At 45.8% G+C, this 19,176-nt stretch overlaps 3 long non-coding RNA genes, 1 other non-coding gene and 1 pseudogene across 4 annotated transcripts; 2 read left to right on the top strand and 3 right to left on the bottom strand.

Annotated features, from left to right (window-relative positions):
* Positions 1 to 132: 132 nt before the first annotated feature.
* Positions 133 to 323, bottom strand: LOC115539259 (U2 spliceosomal RNA). Its single transcript, XR_003975785.1, has one exon. It is a non-coding gene; the product is annotated as a U2 spliceosomal RNA (small nuclear RNA).
* LOC115539236 (uncharacterized) lies at positions 138 to 8,378 on the bottom strand. The gene is made up of 2 exons (XR_003975773.1): positions 8,333 to 8,378; positions 138 to 1,147 (listed from the first exon to the last, which is right to left on the bottom strand). It is a non-coding gene; the product is annotated as an uncharacterized LOC115539236 (long non-coding RNA).
* LOC115539235 (uncharacterized) lies at positions 676 to 2,498 on the top strand. Its single transcript, XR_003975772.1, has 3 exons — positions 676 to 758; positions 1,323 to 1,895; positions 1,996 to 2,498. It is a non-coding gene; the product is annotated as an uncharacterized LOC115539235 (long non-coding RNA).
* Positions 8,379 to 8,430: 52 nt separating the features above from the next.
* LOC115539237 (uncharacterized) lies at positions 8,431 to 9,587 on the top strand. Its single transcript, XR_003975774.1, has 2 exons — positions 8,431 to 9,104; positions 9,205 to 9,587. It is a non-coding gene; the product is annotated as an uncharacterized LOC115539237 (long non-coding RNA).
* Positions 9,588 to 14,091: 4,504 nt separating this feature from the next.
* LOC115539256 (uncharacterized) lies at positions 14,092 to 14,227 on the bottom strand (annotated as a pseudogene).
* Positions 14,228 to 19,176: the final 4,949 nt, after the last annotated feature.

Consider the following 19,176-nt stretch of genomic DNA (forward strand, 5'->3'; position numbering starts at 1 on the left):
CTTTCTTAAACAACAGAATATCGTTGGAATAATTGTAAACAGTGCGTTTATGAATTGTAAATGACACTTTATTGTCTACAGGCGGACGGGTGTACTCTCAGGAGGAGTTTAGTTTTGTTTTTCACAGTGAGAGAGGGGTGCACCGGTCCTGGAGGTACTGCAATACCAGGTCGATGCGTGGAGTGGACGGGGCAAGCCCCTTTTCCATCTCCCAGTTCCAAAAATCAATTTAATATATGGTCCCCGGGTAGGGGACGTATCAGATATTAAACTGATAAGAACAGATACTACACTTGATCTTAGCCAAAAGGCCGAGAAGCGATGGCCACACATGCTCAGACCAAGAGGCGAGGTTCCCAGACACGTCGCCCCACGTGGCGGTTTAACAGACAACGAAAAAACAAAACAAAAGAATGACCAAGCACCCTGTGTGCGTGTTTGTGTGTATGTGAAAGCTGAAGAAATAAACCGAGGTCGCTACATCTCTTTGCTGCTGCCTGCTGGCAGTGTCACTAGGCCGTCTGCATGTTTCACAAATAGAGTTTGGAGCAGTGGAGGCTTCTATAAGACTACAGGTGAAGCAGTGCTTCACCAAAAAAATGTTAAAAAATAAATAAACCAACAATACTATCGAATACTGCCAAAATGGTGGTGCCCACGATTTCCCCGCCCCAACAACGTCAACACCCGGAACTCTATTGCAGCCAATGAGCTCGAGTTGAAAAAGAAAATAGCTTACAGCACGTGGTTTCACTCAGGTAAATTGTATCCCCTTCACCGTTTGCTAGTTAATAATTCGACCTTTTTTTTAAGGTTTGTATTAAGCTGTTTCGATTTTGTAGAAAGAGAAAAGATTTCGACCTTGTCATAACACGGTCGTTGTGTATAAAGGGAAGACGTAGAGGGTGCGTTTTTAGCTGCTGGGTAGACTTCAGTCAACCTATCGCCGTTTTGTCTGCGAGCAACCATATTACTCGTGGGTGGTCTCCTTTTAATCGGGGTAATCTAAGCTTTCCAACGGTGTATGGCATGACTATATGTACCCAGGGGTCGTTTAAATAATAAGCTGATTAATGTGTGTTTTGTAACGATAGCTAGGCGCGGCTAACGACACTGTTTACAATGAGTAAGGGCATACGTCGCATACCTGCAAACGTTTTCTTGGACAATTTGATGTGGATATGTGTTGATTTGGGTAAATGTGACTGTTTAGACAACAGCTGATGCGAGAGTAAGTGTAACATAAAGCAATTTGGCGACCGTGTTAATCTCTTGTTGCATGGGATGCGCTGCATACCTGGTAAACAGTAGTGTTATTCCAGATCCATGCCATCGCCAGGGAGACCTTTACCTGTGATGTCTGCGGGAAGAGCTTGGCCACTAAACCATCGCTGGTCAGCCATCAACAGCTACACCAGTACCCCAACATCATTTTGTACCGGCAAGGAGAGGCCAGGCTGTACTGTACAGAGGCAGCAAGGTCTGTGGCAGAGGCCCGCAGCAGCACTGTTGTTGACCCTAAATGGCTGGATCTCAAGACAGCAGAGGCGGCTGCCAAGAGGTCGGGGGCTGAGCTGTGGAAAGGTCAGCTGGTCATCACGTTCGGGTAGTACGCCGGTCAGACCTTCAGGTGGCTTGTGGAGAATGATGTCGGCTGGCTGGTGTGGCTGCTGTTCCAGTACTGCCAGCAGGGAGAGCAGAAGGAGCTGCTGAAGTGGCAGAAGGAGCGACTGCTCCTTCGGCCACAAGGTGACTCCTCACCTGAAAGTGCTGTCGGACGCACCGTTCCCGGAGGCTCCTGCGCTGCCAACATCCCTCCCTCCGCCAGACCGGCCTCAGGTCCAGTACCGGCTCATCCATCACGAGGCTGGAAAGAGACGTGGTGAGAAGCGGAGGTAAGTTGTCATAAGCACTTTGTTTCACCTGTTGGCTGTGGAAAGCAAATAGCACACACGTCATATCAATACTGATCACATGTGTATTTTATGTTTCCAGATTATTTGTTGATGAGCCACAGCCTGTGACTCCCGCGAACCGACCCGTTCAGCCCACTGGGTTGTCGTCCTCCACCCGGCCGAAGCCTGCTGCGCTCACCCCCATTCTGCCGAGGCCTTCTGCGCCCACCCACCTCCAGCCGAGGCCACCCGCTGCGTTGACCTACGGCCCACCCCCTGTGTCGGCAGCACCCATACTGCAGGTCTTCCCCGCACAGCCACAGGCGCCCTCCGTCCTGTTTCGTGGGACATCCTGCAGCCAGAGCTTTGTCCCTCCTGCACCAACAGTCAAGGCATTCATGCCTAACAAGTCCTCAAGGCCATGTGGGGCTTGCCACATGCCAAACTGTGGTGGACAGTGGAAGAGGTACAACCCTTTCAAGGACAAAGTGGCTGGAAGCATTCAGAAAATGTTTTCCTACTGTCCATCCACTAGGAAGTCCACTACCCCTGGCTTCGACAATGTGGTGTATGACAACTTTGAACTTTTTAAGAGTGTCGTGGATGCAGAGTTGGAAAGGAGGACTGTGTGTGTGTGTGTGTGTGTGTGTGTGAATAACTTACCTCTGTGATGCCACTGTTCCTGTGCCATCTGTAAGAGAGAGAAAGAGGCTTGTTTGTGTGTGTTTGTCTCTGTCTTTGTGTGGGTTATTAAAGTGCTTCAGCAAGCACTATCTATTTATTTATATCGTTCAAAAAAATGCAAAAAAACTTATAAAAAACTTTGTAGTATCCATTCTGGTCTATTTTCAATATCAAGGCCAATCTTTTTAACCTTAATCAGTTCCATTCTAACACAATCAGTTTACATACCCTTTAGTGGTTGTTCATGTTCAGATAATCTGTGTTTTTGTCATGCATGTTGTTTGTCTTTGTCAGCTTCATGTGTTTGTGATGTTTGTATGTATTTGTCTTCTTCAGTTTTAACAAAAGTTTGCTAAAGAAAACACAAAAAAACACAAAAGGGAGGAACAGCTTGAGCCTTTATTTGTTGATTGGTCACCTGAGTCTTTGGATAATCATGTTCATTATTGCACTTTAGCCTGTACAAGCCAATTGTTGACTTGTATCTTAAAGGGGTAGTTCGGAATTTTGGACATAGGGCCTGATTCCGAAGTGAGCATTGGTATTCTATATCACTGGAGACAGTTTAACACATTTCATTCAGTCCTTCTAGTTGCAGAGTTCGCTCGTGCTAGGCTAGCGCAAGTCAACGGGCAATGCTAGCCTGCTATTAAAAACAGCCCTCCTCTATGTGCATGCCACATAGAGGAGGGCAGATAACGGACAACCCTGACGGAGCCCGCAGTGCAAATCTACTGCTTTTGTGAGTTGCCCGTTAGCAAGAAATTTGCTGGTGATGTCCCTATACAGCAATCCCACCCACTCTATATACCTCTCTGGGAAACCCATTTTTTGCAGTACCTGGAATAGGTGCTGGTGCGAGACCCGATCAAATGCTTTTTCAAAATCTAAATTTAGGACTACTAGTCTGATGTTTCTGTCTCTCGCATAACAGATGGTGTCTCTAATCAGTACGAGGCTGTCGGTGATCTTCCTCCCCGATATGCCACAGGTTTGATCCGGGTGGATTACCTCCCCTAAAACCACGGACATTCTGTTTGCTAAAAGTTTGCTAAAAAGTTTACAGTCAACGTTTAAAAGGGTTATTGGTCGCCAGTTCTTCAGGTCAGTCTTGTCCTCCTTTTTGTAAAGTAGTTTTACTATCCCTGATCTAAAACTGTCTGGTAGTCGGTCTAGTCTTTGAAAGTCGGTAAAAACCGTCAGTAGGTCAGGTGCTAAAATGTCCCAGAAGGTCAGATAAAATTCAAGTGGAAGCCCATCTTCCCCCGGCGACTTTCCCCCCCTAAAACTCGACAAACATTTGTGAAGTTCTATTTCCTCCATTATTTCTTTGTCACTATTGGTTTGTTCCCCATTTGTTTTTTTTAGTTTAAAAATACCCTCCCCACTGTTAATGATTTTCTTAAAAAAGTATCTAGTGCATTTTTTCTCCTTCTTCCATGTGTCGTTCTTTGCTTCTGACTATAATTCCTTTGCTTGTGATTTCCGATAAAATCAACATTTGGTTTTTAACTAATCTAATTTCTTGGTTAAAATCAAAACCTTGTTGTGTTAATTTAAAATACCGTTGTAGTCTTTTCTGCAGCCCCACCATGCATCTATTTTCCTTGTTTTTTTTGTTTTTCCCTGCCTTTTTTAAAAAAGTCTGTGTCTTTCCCTTCACCATTTCCCACCAAAGTGCATGTGTTTCGTGCAGGTCTTGGAGGGTCTGCCATTGACTGAATTGCTCCCTGTACTGGCTGGCTAAATCCTTATCTTCTAGCAGGGAGCAATTCAGTTTCCACAGACCACTACCTTTAGTCACACCTGAAGAGAGTGAAAGGGTGCAGGATAGCATAGCGTGATCTGAGAAGAAAACAGGGGTTAATCTAGCATCGGTTGGCGGGCAGTCTCTGGTAAAAATATAGTCAATGCGAGAGGCTCTGGAACCGTCACTACTGAACCAGGTGAAGCCCTCCTCTCTTGGATGCAAGGTTTTAAAACAGTCTTTTAGTTTAAAATCCCTGTATAATCCCTGCAATAAAACCGACGTCTTGTCCACTTTAAAATCATCCCCTGCCCCTCTCCTATCACTTCTATTTAAAATACAATTAAAATCTCCCCCTAAAACTAATGGCGTTCGGCCTAGCATGTGGGGCTGCAAGTTTTCTAAAAGGTCATGTCTGTCATTTTTGTTGTTAAAACCATAGATGTTTAAGAGATTAAAATCCCTTCCCATAAAAGTCAAGTGTGCTAAAAGTGCCCTTCCGTCTCACCACAGTGCTGCCCTTCACCAGAATTGAGGGGTTCTTGATTAAAATGGCCACGCCGTCATTTCTGTTCTCATTTGAACCGCTCCATAGAGATTTGTGTGGCCATTTCTCCTCCCATATCCTGTAGTTTTTTAAAAAGGGCAATGCACATTCTTGTAATAAAAACACATCTGACTTAAAATTATTTAGAAAGGATAAAATCGTCTGAGCTCTAACTCTTGATTTCACACTTCTCACATTGAGTGTAGAAAAGGTGAGGATCATGAGTATGGTATTTAAAAGACAGCTATGCATTAAAAGACTAAAAACGGTCTGGGGTAATTTCGTCCCCTTCATTCCCCTCCCAGACTCGAGCATGGTTTAAAACAGAGTCCTTTGGGGTTGACTGTAGTGCAGTGATGTTGATAGGTTTTCAATGTAGTGAGTCCCCGGGACCCACAGGTGGCGAGTTGGGTGGGTCCCTGAGAAATTCAATGGGTCCCGACTCCCCAGTTTAAAAAATGTGTTTCTTTTTTATTATTATTCTATTTCTTAAATTAAATTAATAGTGTTAAACTCCTTGATGGTGGTATGATATGGTTAGAGCTGGAGTACTCAACCGTTCATGTTTAACACTAGAAACGCCGGGCCATTTTTACTTATTCCTAGCGCCGCAAGAGGGGTCAAATCACCCCTAAGTAATTTTAATGAGAGGCTGTGCATTTGCACATAATGATCACTAGGTGGCGCCAATGAGCTATTACCGCGCGAGCGCCACATTTGTGTGTGTGTGGGTGTGTGTCACAAGCCTAGTCCTCACGATTTTGTCATAAATGTACATATATTCAATCAGAAGGATTGCAAAAAAATCCTGTTTGATTTGCTCATTCGACACGAATGAGCACAGCATCGAGCAGTGGAAACGTGGGTTTATTTACTATGAAGTTCGTATTTTTAATTGTTGAAATGAAATCAGCGGTGACGAGCTAGTTGTTTTGGTAGCGGCTAAATTAGCATGTCGCGATACTTTGTACAGGGGATCACGTCTGCGCCGAGTAGATGCGCAGAGGGTTGAAACAGCGCTTGTCCGATCTGCTCACAAGAAGGTTTCTTTGGCCAGTTACTGTGATTAAACACGAGTTGTTTAATGTTCACTATGTATCGTTTTTCATGGGGAAAATGAGATGCGTCCCCGGGACGCATGGATAGTGAGTTTAGTGCGTCCTTTCAGATTTTAATGCGTCAGGGACGCAGGACGCGTACCTAGCAACATCACTGGTAGTGCCATATTTAAAAAGGAGAGAGTGTTGGGGGGGTGGTTCGGGAAGACTCTGGACTCCTCGACAGATGGACTGTTTGAGGAGCCAGTTCTTCCCCTTTTCTCTAAGGCTCCGTTGGTTTCCAAGGACATCTCCGACACTGCTCTCTTACCTGGCTGGGCTCCTGGGAGGGATGCTTCACTGGACTCCACTTCAGACTCTTCCGACCGGCCGACTGTTTCGAGGCTCCCGGTTTCCTCAGAGTCTGAAGTGGAGTCCATCTCAGCTCCACCGGCTGCCTGGGCCCCACCACCCTCTTTCACCTCACCACTAGGTGGGGCAACCTCAGGCCCCTCCCCCTCTCCCCCAATCAGAGTAATTTTTTCCACCCTGGCGTCTTCAATTGTTTGTGCTCCCCCGTCTGCCAATTTCCTTGCATTTTGTTTTACTTTGTTAGCAAAAGATTTCGGGCAATCTCTGAAGAGATGGTTTGAGTCTCCACAGAGGTTGCACTTCCTGCCATTGGTACATTCTTCAAAAGAGTGTCCAATTTCTCTACATTTGCCGCAAACAACCTTGGTACACGCTTCCGCCAGGTGCCCTTGCTCGCCACACTTGCGGCAGAGCTTGGGCTGTCCCTGGTAGTGAATGTAGCCCCTGTTCTCTCCAAGGGCCATCATGGATGGGAGATGTTTCAGGCCCTGGAAGCCATGTGGGTCCCGCCATTGTTGTATGGGGACCCTCCATGAACAGTTCCAGGTGGCCTGGGCCCTCACAGTGCAGTATCTTGCCAGCCATATACAAATATCATCAGCATTTACAGTTTCATTGAACATCCTGACGATTACGGTTTTAATGGAATCATCATTTAGTCTCTCCACTTCAAATGCTGAGAACTGGTCTTTTACCGTGTCGTAGCGTGTCCAAAATTCTTTGAGGGTTGTTGCGGCTGCGAAGCTAACATCGAATCCTTTGTTAAAGGGCAGAGCAAGAATACAATTCAAATCGTTTGCTGTAAACTGCAGGATTCCTTGGATGTGCTTCCTTGAAAAATCAAGCCGGGACATCTGAATTAAAATTCCATTCATTGATTTAAATTTAAAACGGACACTGTGGTGCCTCCTCATGCCGGAGGGGTTAACCGACATGATGGAGACACCACACTCTTAAATATTTAAGAGGATAAAAGCAATAAAACAGTCAGCAAACAAAGTAATACAGGCAACAATAAAATAATAAAATCCACTTACCTTATCGTTTAAACGAACTGGACAATGGTCTTCTTGGTAAAGGGTATCAGCAACTGGTAATTGACCCCAACCTCCCAAAAAGATGGTGCAATATCCTCCTAACCTGCTATATAATTGCCACTAAATAGGCAATATATAAACAGACAACAGAGGGGATCACTGTCTTAGCCAAAAGGCCGAGAAGCGATGGCCACACATGCTCAGACCAAGAGGCGAGGTTCCCAGACACGTCGCTCCACGTGGCGGTTTAACAGACAACGAAAAAAAAATAAAAAGAATGACCAAGCACCCTGTGTGCGTGTTTGTGTGTATGTGAAAGCTGAAGAAATAAACCGAGGTCGCTACATCTCTTTGCTGCTGCCTGCTGGCAGTGTCACTAGGCCGTCTGCATGTTTCACAAATAGAGTTTGGAGCAGTGGAGGCTTCTATAAGACTACAGGTGAAGCAGTGCTTCACCAAAAAAATGTTAAAAAATAAATAAACCAACAATACTATCGAATACTGCCAAAATGGTGGTGCCCACGATTTCCCCGCCCCAACAACGTCAACACCCGGAACTCTATTGCAGCCAATGAGCTCGAGTTGAAAAAGAAAATGGCTTACAGCACGTGGTTTCACTCAGGTAAATTGTATCCCCTTCACCGTTTGCTAGTTAATAATTAGACCTTTTTTTAAGGTTTGTATTAAGCTGTTTCGATTTTGTAGAAAGAGAAAAGATTTCGACCGTGTCATAACATGGTCGTTGTGTATAAAGGGAAGACGTAGAGGGTGCGTTTTTAGCTGCTGGGTGGACTTCAGTCAACCTATCGCCGTTTTGTCTCCGAGCAACTATATTACTCGTGGGTGGTCTCCTTTTAATCGTGGTAATCTAAGCTTTCCAACGGTGTATGGCATGACTATATGTACCCAGGGGTCGTTGAAATAATAAGCTGATTAATGTGTGTTTTGTAACGATAGCTAGGCGCGGCTAACAATGACACTGTTTACAATGAGTAAGGGCATACGTCGCATACCTGCAAACTTGTTGCTTTTCGGCGACAATCAACGTTTTCTTGGACAATTTGATATGGATATGTGTTGATTTGGGTAAATGTGACTGTTTAGACAACAGCTGATGCGAGAGTAAGAGTAACATAAAGCAATTTGGCGACCGTGTTAATCTCTTGTTGCATGGGATGCGCTGCATACCTGGTAAACAGTAGTGTTATTCCAGATCCATGCCATCGCCAGGGAGACCTTTACCTGTGATGTCTGTGGGAAGAGCTTGGCCACTAAACCATCGCTGGTCAGCCATCAACAGCTACACCAGTACCCCAACATCATTTTGTACCGGCAAGGAGAGGCCAGGCTGTACTGTACAGAGGCAGCAAGGTCTGTGGCAGAGGCCCGCAGCAGCACTGTTGTTGACCCTAAATGGCTGGATCTCAAGACAGCAGAGGCGCTGCCAAGAGGTCGGGGGCTGAGCTGTGGAAAGGTCAGCTGGTCATCACGTTCGGGTAGTACGCCGGTCAGACCTTCAGGTGGCTTGTGGAGAATGATGTCGGCTGGCTGGTGTGGCTGCTGTTCCAGTACTGCCAGCAGGGAGAGCAGAAGGAGCTGCTGAAGTGGCAGAAGGAGCGACTGCTCCTTCGGCCACAAGGTGACTCCTCACCTGAAAGTGCTGTCGGACGCACCGTTCCCGGAGGCTCCTGCGCTGCCAACATCCCTCCCTCCGCCAGACCGGCCTCAGGTCCAGTACCGGCTCATCCATCACGAGGCTGGAAAGAGACGTGGTGAGAAGCGGAGGTAAGTTGTCATAAGCACTTTGTTTCACCTGTTGGCTGTGGAAAGCAAATAGCACACACGTCATATCAATACTGATCACATGTGTATTTTATGTTTCCAGATTATTTGTTGATGAGCCACAGCCTGTGACTCCCGCGAACCGACCCGTTCAGCCCACTGGGTTGTCGTCCTCCACCCGGCCGAAGCCTGCTGCGCTCACCCCCATTCTGCCGAGGCCTTCTGCGCCTACCCACCTCCAGCCGAGGCCACCCGCTGCGTTGACCTACGGCCCACCCCCTGTGTCGGCAGCACCCATACTGCAGGTCTTCCCCGCACAGCCACAGGCGCCCTCCGTCCTGTTTCGTGGGACATCCTGCAGCCAGAGCTTTGTCCCTCCTGCACCAACAGTGAAGGCATTCATGCCTAACAAGTCCTCAAGGCCATGTGGGGCTTGCCACATGCCAAACTGTGGTGGACAGTGGAAGAGGTACAACCCTTTCAAGGGCAAAGTGGCTGGAAGCATTCAGAAAATGTTTTCCTACTGTCCATCCACTAGGAAGTCCACTACCCCTGGCTTCGACAATGTGGTGTATGACAACTTTGAACTCTTTAAGAGTGTCGTGGATGCAGAGTTGGAAAGGAGGACTGTGTGTGTGTGTGTGTGTGTGTGTGTGTGTGTGTGTGTGTGTGAATAACTTACCTCTGTGATGCCACTGTTCCTGTGCCATCTGTAAGAGAGAGAAAGAGGCTTGTTTGTGTGTGTTTGTCTCTGTCTTTGTGTGGGTTATTAAAGGTTGGGTAGGTGATTTGCGAAACGCCAGCAGATTTTGAAAATACACAACTCAAATGGTCCTACCCCCTCTCCTTCAACGCTGACTCTGACTCCACCCATTCCAAGTACCTGGACGCGCAATCATGCACGAGCGCGAACAGAGATGCGCGAGAGCGAGCCAGGCTAGCGTAGGTTTTCGTTTAACAACATGGCACTACATTCAGCTGTAAGTTGCACCCAGTACCGTGGGAAGTAGGAGTGCTGGGGGTGCTGCAACACCCCCTGTCCGAGGCCCTGTCTTATCACAGAAAACGATCATTTCTAAAAACTCCGGCCAAAGTGGAGATTTCTGAAAACGCCGGTTATGTGTTGTCGTGTCAACGGGGAGAAACGGGATTTTAGGTTCTGAAGCGTCACATTATGCACCAGGAAATGCTTAACGTCATGTGAGCGCCCGCTGTACCGTATTGGTCCGAATATAAACACAAACCCCATTGTAAGACGACCTATATTTGGAAAAAAGATTTGAAGACCAGATCCGTTTTTTATGAATAAATAAATTGTATTCATTGAAATAATATACGAAAATAAAAAGGCATCGAATAAAACACTGCATTGCCACTAAACAGTAGTGCAAATAGGCCGTACTGATGTGTACACCAAAGACTATTCCTGACACTCCTCTGCCCCGCTGTGTTCGCTCTGGCTGTGCATCGCTCCGAACTGTTTCGGCCCGTGGCAAAGCGAGTCATCCTCGCTGCTGTCCAAGGCATTTTGAGACGCAGCATTTATTTAATGCTCATGTGACCTAGTGCTGAAAAAAGGTTATATGAAAAAGTGTGAGGGTAGCGGTGGTGCGCTAAACTTGTTCTGTGAGCAGCTGGATGTGAACGATCGATTTTCAACTGTCCGCGCATGCACTGGTGTAATTGAGCTGCGCTGCTATACATCTTTTTTTATCAATGTAACGAGTTGCGAGTCTAGTGCAGGCTGAGTTTTTTTTTTTCCCAGCACCCCCTGCTGAGAATACGTTCTCGCTGCAATGGTTGGACCAGATGTTATAAACATTAAACGGTCACATAAATCATCACTATTTTTAGAAAATGTATGTTTGTTTCATATACTTGTATTGGAAGTCCTGGTTTTCACTAGGGTTGCCGCGGTGTGGACATTTTCACACCGAGTAATACACTCGTCTCCACACCGGTATTACCGAGTATAAACGGTATAAACTTTGAAACTAGGTCAACCGCCACACAAGCATCGGTTTTTAGACCATTCTCGTCCTTCAGTTGCCGCCAACGTTCGAAAGCAGCGCCTAGGATTATTCTTGATTTCAGTTTTTCTCTTTCAGCGTTTTTATTATCAATTACTCTCTGAAAAAGAGTTTTCCTTCTCTTTGCTGGTGGTGGTGGTGGTGGTGGTGGTGGTGGGGATGGTGGCGTCTTGTCTGCCATGGAAATTGTCTTCTACTGCTAGGTCCAAATGTGGATTAACTAGTTCCAGTAGCTACCGCAGGATAACAACAAACAGGAGCTTGCTCTGGGTCACGAGTACTGCACGAAGGGGTCGCGCGCGGGGGAGGGGGAGTGCAGTACGACCGTTTGATTGACGTACTTACTGTCCAATGCAACTCGGTGGCAATGGAAATGATTGGCTGGAGTTTTTCGAGCCCTGCCCGTTCCACAGATGATTGACTTGTTTAATTTTCATGTCAGTACTTCTAACTCAGTGGCTGTAAGCGGGTTATGATAAGGATTTCAAGTAATTTTGCAAAAATGGCCAAAAAAGCAAATCACCTATACAACCTTTAAAGTGCTTCAGCAAGCACTATCTATTTATTTATATCGTCAAAAAAAATGCAAAAAAACTTATAAAAAACTTTGTAGTATCCATTCTGGTCTATTTTCAATATCAAGGCCAATCTTTTTAACCTTAATCAGTTCCAATCTAACACAATCAGTTTACATACCCTTTAGTGGTTGTTCATGTTCAGATAATCTGTGTTTTTGTCATGCATGTTGTTTGTCTTTGTCAGCTTCATGTGTTTGTGATGTTTGTATGTATTTGTCTGCTTCAGTTTTAACAAAAGTTTGCTAAAGAAAACACAAAAAAACACAAAAGGGAGGAACAGCTTGAGCCTTTATTTGTTGATTGGTCACCTGAGTTTTTGGATAATCATGTTCATTATTGCACTTTAGCCTGTACAAGCCAATTGTTGAGTTGTATCTTAAAGGGGTAGTTCGGAATTTTTGACATAGGGCCTGATTCCGAAGTGAGCATTGGTATTCTATATCACTGGAGACAGTTTTCAACACATTTCATTCAGTCCTTCTAGTTGCAGAGTTCGCTCGTGCTAGGCTAGCGCAAGTCAACGGGCAATGCTAGCCTGCAATTAAAAACAGTCTTACCCACTCCACAGTACACCCGAGGTAAATCAATTATAACGACAGACTATACATCTAAATGTCTGTTTATAGAATAATGTTAGAAATAAAACCAACCTTGCATTGCATTGCATTTTGAGGGAATTGCGGGGTCTCAGCAGCAGTGTTTATATTCCTGTACGTAGGCTACGGCAGCGGCGGACTGATACCTAGGTTACCTGCCGCTGTCATTGCTACAAACGCAGAGTACAGTGAACGAAGGAATTCTACAAGCGTATTAAATTAACAAGATATGGCCACGTTTGGAGGAGTTAGCGATGCATCTGCTTTTGAAGACGATTATGAGGAATTTGTTGTATCCAACGAACCGTACATGTACGAGCCGGTGTTTTGATGTCAAAGCCAGCAGCAACAAGCCACAGTTGAGTCCTTTCTGGATCTCGCACTGGAAATTGGTGGAAACTTTGTGGTGCCCATCTGTACCGTTTATTTCTACAATTTCTAAAAGCACACTGAACCATCATGTTGCCTAGTCGTTCAATTGCGCTTCTGTCCCACGCTTCTCTGTTTACGTTCTTCTGTCGTGATTCGGTTACAAACCTAACCAGCGCATAGTAGAATTCCGCTTCTGCTGAGAAAGTAGTCCCTCGATGATTCATGCGATGCATGGTTAGTTTTATTTCTAACGTTATTCTATCAACACAGACATTTAGATGTATAGTCTGTCGTTATAATTGATTTACCTCGGGTGTACTGTGGAGTGGGTAAGACTGTTTTTAATAGCAGGCTAGCATTGCCCGTTGACTTGCGCTAGCCTAGCATGAGCGAACTCTGCAACTGGAAGGACTGAATGAAATGTGTTGAAAACTGTCTCCAGTGATATAGAATACCAATGCTCACTTCGGAATCAGGTCCTATGTCCAAAATTCCGAACTACCCCTTTAAGTACAAGTGTGTGTTCTTCAATTGTTGAGATTTTTGCATTATTATTAATGTTATTTATATGTGCCTTTCCTTTTGATGTGTGCATGTCTGTCAGCTCCATGTTTAACTAAATGTTTGCAAATGGTAGTACATGTTTGTCTCTCGTCTCATGCTCTCGTGTTCTCGCCTGTAGATCTGTACCTTGTTGTGGTGGGCGAGCTTTTAATTAAACAGATCTTGTTTACTTGTGTTTTATATGCATTGCCTTTTCAATGAAACCCATTCTGGGTGAAAAATAAAAGTTGTAAAAGAATGAGTCTCTGTGTGCTTGGCTTTCACAAGGGGTGGGGTAGTGGAAAGAAAAAACACACCAAAGAAATTAGAAGTCCTTGTGTCTTCTCTCCCGCAACCAGAGGTGTGAATACACCCCCACTTTGCTGGCTGCACTCCCTGTGTGGTCAAAATAATGAGTTCTGTGAATGGCTCTGTCATCCAGACAAAGTGAGTGCACTGAATACATTCTTATTATTTTTCTTAATTCAGCCCAAAAATGTAACAATTAAACACTTTTCCACTTGATAATATGAATCTCATCAGCTACATCAACTCAAAGTATGAAAATAATAAACAAAACATTCAGCAGACTAACGGATTTTGATCATCTAGGCCTTGCACATAATATTTCTGGAAATAAAACCTCCCACCGGTGGCCACCACATGGAGCCGTCCGTTTTGATTCTCGATCCTTTATGAGCGATCCCTGGGTTGAGGGATAGGGACTTTGGGGGGTCATCAGCCATTCCCAGGGGGTTACCCATCCAAGTACTAACCAGGCCGGACCCTGCTTAGCCTCCGAGATCAGACGAGATCGGGCGTGCTCAGGGTGGTATCATACATAGCTATTATTTCTTTAGAACAACACGACCAGGGGAGAGCGCGAACGCAGTCCCCCACTACCAGAAATTATGCAATCGAGATTCCTACATTTGGGGAATTCGCACGTGTCAGCAACAGCCTCAGTGCAATGGCTGAGCCTAGCTATGGGTGAACCAATTCAATTTTTAGGCGTTTATTTAAGTCAGGCACAGAGTTACATTTTACAACATGGTTTCAAGGTCAAAACACATTCAAAGGTTAACAAGCAAAAATAGTTACATTTTACAGCAAGGTCAACACATTCAAATGTTAACACAAAATTCTACATAACTCAGTGTTCTCTATTTTCCAGAGTTCCTTACATACCACCATTCCATATCGTTCCTTGTCCCTCCACACATAATCCTTTACCAAGGTTATGCTCAAATTAACGATTGATTCCGCTGAAAACAAAAGGCTCTTGTACACCATTCGGTTACGACACCTCCACATCGACTCTTTTGTGCAATTAATCAAGGCCCACCATCTTTCCCATCCCTTACAATCCCCACTCTTTATAACCCCATACAGGACATCTGATTCCGTGGGGACTCTAAACAATATATATATATAACAATATATAACAATATATATGCCCGGGGGGCAAAAGCTATATTTGGTCTTTCCTGATCTTTTTTGGTCGTTTGGGTCTAGCTAGAGGCTCCGGATTGTGGGTTTCCCTGATGTGCGTGACAGCAGTAAAGGCCTCCACCTGCTCGTCTTCGAGAAAGGAGGGGTTTTTTCCAAGGGACGATGACCATTTTGTTCCGGGATACGTGGGAATCATCAGGAGAGATGGCTCACCTGATGATGAAGAATTCATCTGACGTTTCTTGGAATGTGCTGATTGGTCGGGTGGGCTTTCAAACAATGGTATAGCCGGAGGAGTTTCTAGTGCTTCCAACAGCAGGTTCCCCCTCTCAGCGGGCATTTCGGGATCTGTTATATCAGGAAGGTTAGCCAGCAGGAATTCTAACGTGTCACCTGCTTCCTGGATAGTTGTCGGAGATTTCCTTCGCTGGATGCCCTGTTCTGGCCTGGGGGTGGATTCCGCTTGCTGTGCAGGCCGGTGGTCGATCGCTGGGGCAAGGGTGGCGTCGATGGCAGTGGACCCTACATTATCATCCGGTATGGGGTCTGCAGCCCAGTCCAATATTGGTCCATTATCTGGGGCTGCATCCGGTTCTTGGGGAACGAGCAGTACCTGGTGTATTGGTTGGTCCTCGTTAAGACCTTGGTTCATCGGGAGGTTGTTGGTGATAGTGTTGAGCTTCACTCGGTTGGAGTAGGCTTTGGGACAGTCCCTGAATCTGTGGCTGGTTGAAGAACACAGGCTGCATTCTAGTGGGGTTGTGCACTGGTCTGTGTTGTGGTCTGATGCTTTGCACCTTTTGCAGTTGTTGCTTGGACAGGAGGCTGCAAGATGGTCCAGGCTGCCACACCTCCTGCACTGCTTGGGTTGGCCAGGGTAGAATGCAGAGCCACGGAATGCTCCCAGCTGGATCGTGTTGGGGATGTGTTGGACTGCTCCCTCATCCCTTCGTAAACGCACCTGGAAGCGTCTGGTTCCTGTTTTTACTCCATCGATGTCGGTAACCTCCATTCCATTGGTGACATCGCAAAACCTCGATAACCAGGTCCACACGTCTTGATTTCTAACTTTTTCAGAAAGGATAATCACGTGGACTGTCTTTACATCTCTTTCTGCCAGTGGTATCATTGTGATCTTCTTGAAGCTCGGTGCTGATCTCTTCTTCTCATCAAATCGTTGCATACAAAGGTCAAAGTTCTGCACTGTTGTAAAGACAACTTCATATATCTTCTTACCCGGGAAGGCAAAAACGTAATCCAGTTCGTTGGTCGAAAACTGAAGGTCTTTCTGGAGAATTTGTCGACTGAACTGAAGCCGGTCCATTTCGAGGTCTTCTAGGAGGTTGAATCTCACTGCATTCCTTCGATTCTGTTGGATGGCCATGGCAACTGCCGGAGGACTTGATGAAGCCATAGCCGGCTTAGTTAGACTGCTTGTTCTGTCCGCAATTCACTGTGTCCCATACAACGCTCGACTACAGACTTGTGGGTGAACCACCTTCTTGATCATGGTATCTCCCTTGCCAGGTAAGTATGAGTTGAACACGTTCAGGTGGGCTGAACAATGCCCACGCGTGTTCCCGTGGAGAACGGTTGCAAAGCATTCGGAGATGTCTAGACTTTAATAAACACTGTAGACCACCGGTCACACGATGACAGGCGAATCTGAAATCAGCGTGATGGAAGCATAACGAAAGGAAACCTGGAGATCCGAGTTATCGACACGCCACAGAAAGAATCCTTTTTTCTTTCTTAAAGGTTGGGTACGGAATTCGCTTTTTTGGCCATTTTTGCAAAATTACTTGAAATCCTTATCATAACCCGCTTACAGCCACTGAGTTAGAAGTACTGACATGAAAATTAAACAAGTCAATCATCTGTGGAACGGGCAGGGCTCGAAAAACTCCATCCAATCATTTGGATTGCCACCTCGTTGCATTGGACAGTAAGTACGTCAATCAACGGTCGTACTGCACTCCCGCGCCCTGCGCGCGACCCCTTCATGCAGTACTCGTGACCCAGAGCTCGTGACCCAGAGCAAGCTCCTGTTTGTTGTTATCCTGCGGTAGCTACTGGAACTAGTTAATCCACATTTGGACCTAGCAGTAGAAGACAATTTCCATGGCAGACAAGACGCCACCATCCCCACCACCACCACCACCACCAGCAATGAGAAGGAAAACTCTTTTTCAGAGAGTAATTGATAATAAAAACGCTGAAAGAGAAAAACTGAAATCAAGAATAATCCTAGGCGCTGCTTTCGAACGTTGGCGGCCACTGAAGGACGAGAAGGGTCTAAAAACCGATGCTTGTGTGGCGGTTGACCTAGTCTCAAAGTTTATACCGTTTATACTCGGTAATACCGGTGTTGAGACGAGTGTATTACTCGTTGTGAAAATGTCCACACCGCAGCAACCCTAGTGAAAACCAGGACTTCCAATACAATTATATGAAACAAACATACATTTTCTAAAAATAGTAATGATTTATGTGACCGTTTAATGTTTATAACATCTGGTGCAACCATAGCCGCGAGAACGCATTCTCAGCAGGGGGTGCTGGAAAAAAAAAACTCAGCCTGCACTAGACTCGCAACTCGTTACATTGATAAAAAAAGATATATAGCAGCGCAGCTCAATTACACCAGTGCATGCGCGCACAGTTGAAAATCGATCGTTGTGTTCACTTCCTTCACACCATGGTTCACATCCAGCTGCTCACAGAACAAGTTTAGCGCACCACCGCTACCCTCACACTTTTTCATATAACCTTTTTTCAGCACTAGGTCATATGAGCATTAAATAAATGCTGCGTCTCAAAATGCCTTGGACAGCAGCGAGGATGACTCGCTTTGCCACGGGCCGAAACTGTTCCGAGCGACCACAGCCAGAGCGAACACAGCGGGGCAGAGGAGTGTCAGGAATAGTCTTTGGTGTACACATCAGTACGGCCTATTTTCACTACTGTTTAGTGGCAATGCAGTGTTTTATTCTATGCCTTTTTTTTTCGTATATTATTTCAATGAATACAATTTATTCATAAAAACAAGATCTGGTCTTCAAATCTTTTTTCCAAATATAGGTCGTCTTACATTGGGGTTTGTGTTTATATTCGGACCAATACGGTACAGCGGGCGCTCACATGACGTTAAGCATTTCCTGGTGCATAATGTGACGCTTCAGAACCTAAAATCCCGTTTCTCCCCGTTGACACGACAACACATAACCAGCGTTTTCAGAAATCTCCACTTTGGCCGGAGTTTTTTAGAAATGATCGTTTTCTGTGATAAGACAGGGCCTCGGACAGGGGGTGTTGCAGCACCCCCAAAACCCCTACTTCCCGTGGTACTGGGTGCAACTTATAATGCCGCGTTTCCACTGCAGGGTGCGGAACGGATCGGATCGCAAAGGGGCGGTAGGGAGGGGGCGGTATAGCCCAGCTCAGTTCCGAGGTCGCGTTTCCACCGCCGACAGTACCCTTTGTGGTAGGCCGGATGTCGATCGCCGCGGCAGCTACGTAAACATCGTAAACAACGTCTTCCTCCGCAAGAATGCAGACGAACGTCTCCACCTCCTTGTTCGCCCAAGCAAGCTTTTTACGCGACATGTTAATTGTAAAGAATAATACCTCGAGGCTACTGTTCGTTTGTTTTTATCCCCGCGTCACCCGGAAGTGACGATTCTGTCGACCAATCAACGGAGGGGGGGTGTAGCTAGAATTCCAGGGTACCCTTTCAGGCGTCTGGTCTCGTTTTGGGTACCGCAACGGAGGAGTCCCTAAAATGGGGTCGGAACGGGTACGGCAAAGTCCGGGTCACGCCCACTTTTGGGGGTGGAAACGCGATCCGACCCGCACCTTTGCGATCCGATCCGTTCCGCACCCTGCAGTGGAAATGCGCCATTACAGCTGAATGTAGTGCCATGTTGTTAAACGAAAACCTACGCTAGCCTGGCTCGCTCTCGCGCATGATTGCGCGTCCAGGTACTTGGAATGGGTGGAGTCAGAGTCAGCGTTGAAGGAGAGGGGGTAGGACCATTTGAGTTGTGTATTTTCAAAATCTGCTGGCGTTTCGCAAATTGCGTACCCAACCTTTAAACAACAGAATAGTGGTGGCGAGATGATGCCTCATGAAACGTCAAAGCCTCGCAGCCAGGTGAACCATCAAAGTGGTTCGACCTCGAAGCTTCAAATGAGTACGCTAGGGACACCTAGTGGTGAATGAAATTATGATGAAAGAAAGAGTTTCCTGTGACGATGTGATGTTTGCTTCGTACAACATCAAAACGTTAAAGAATTAAAGTCATTTCAGTGATACGTGTGAGTGTGCCGTTCATAAATATCTCCCGAGCTCATGGTAGAGAACAAATCATTTGACAAAGGTTTTAAGTCATCCCGGGCAAAATAGATTGTCTTATAACTAGTAGCCTACTAATAATTGTAATAATAGAACTGCATGATGACTGAGAACGAGTGTGATTAATTACATAGCCATAAAAGTGATCTT

The sequence above is a fragment of the Gadus morhua genome, unplaced genomic scaffold, assembly GCF_902167405.1.
Source record: "Gadus morhua unplaced genomic scaffold, gadMor3.0, whole genome shotgun sequence".
Taxonomy (NCBI): domain Eukaryota; kingdom Metazoa; phylum Chordata; class Actinopteri; order Gadiformes; family Gadidae; genus Gadus; species Gadus morhua.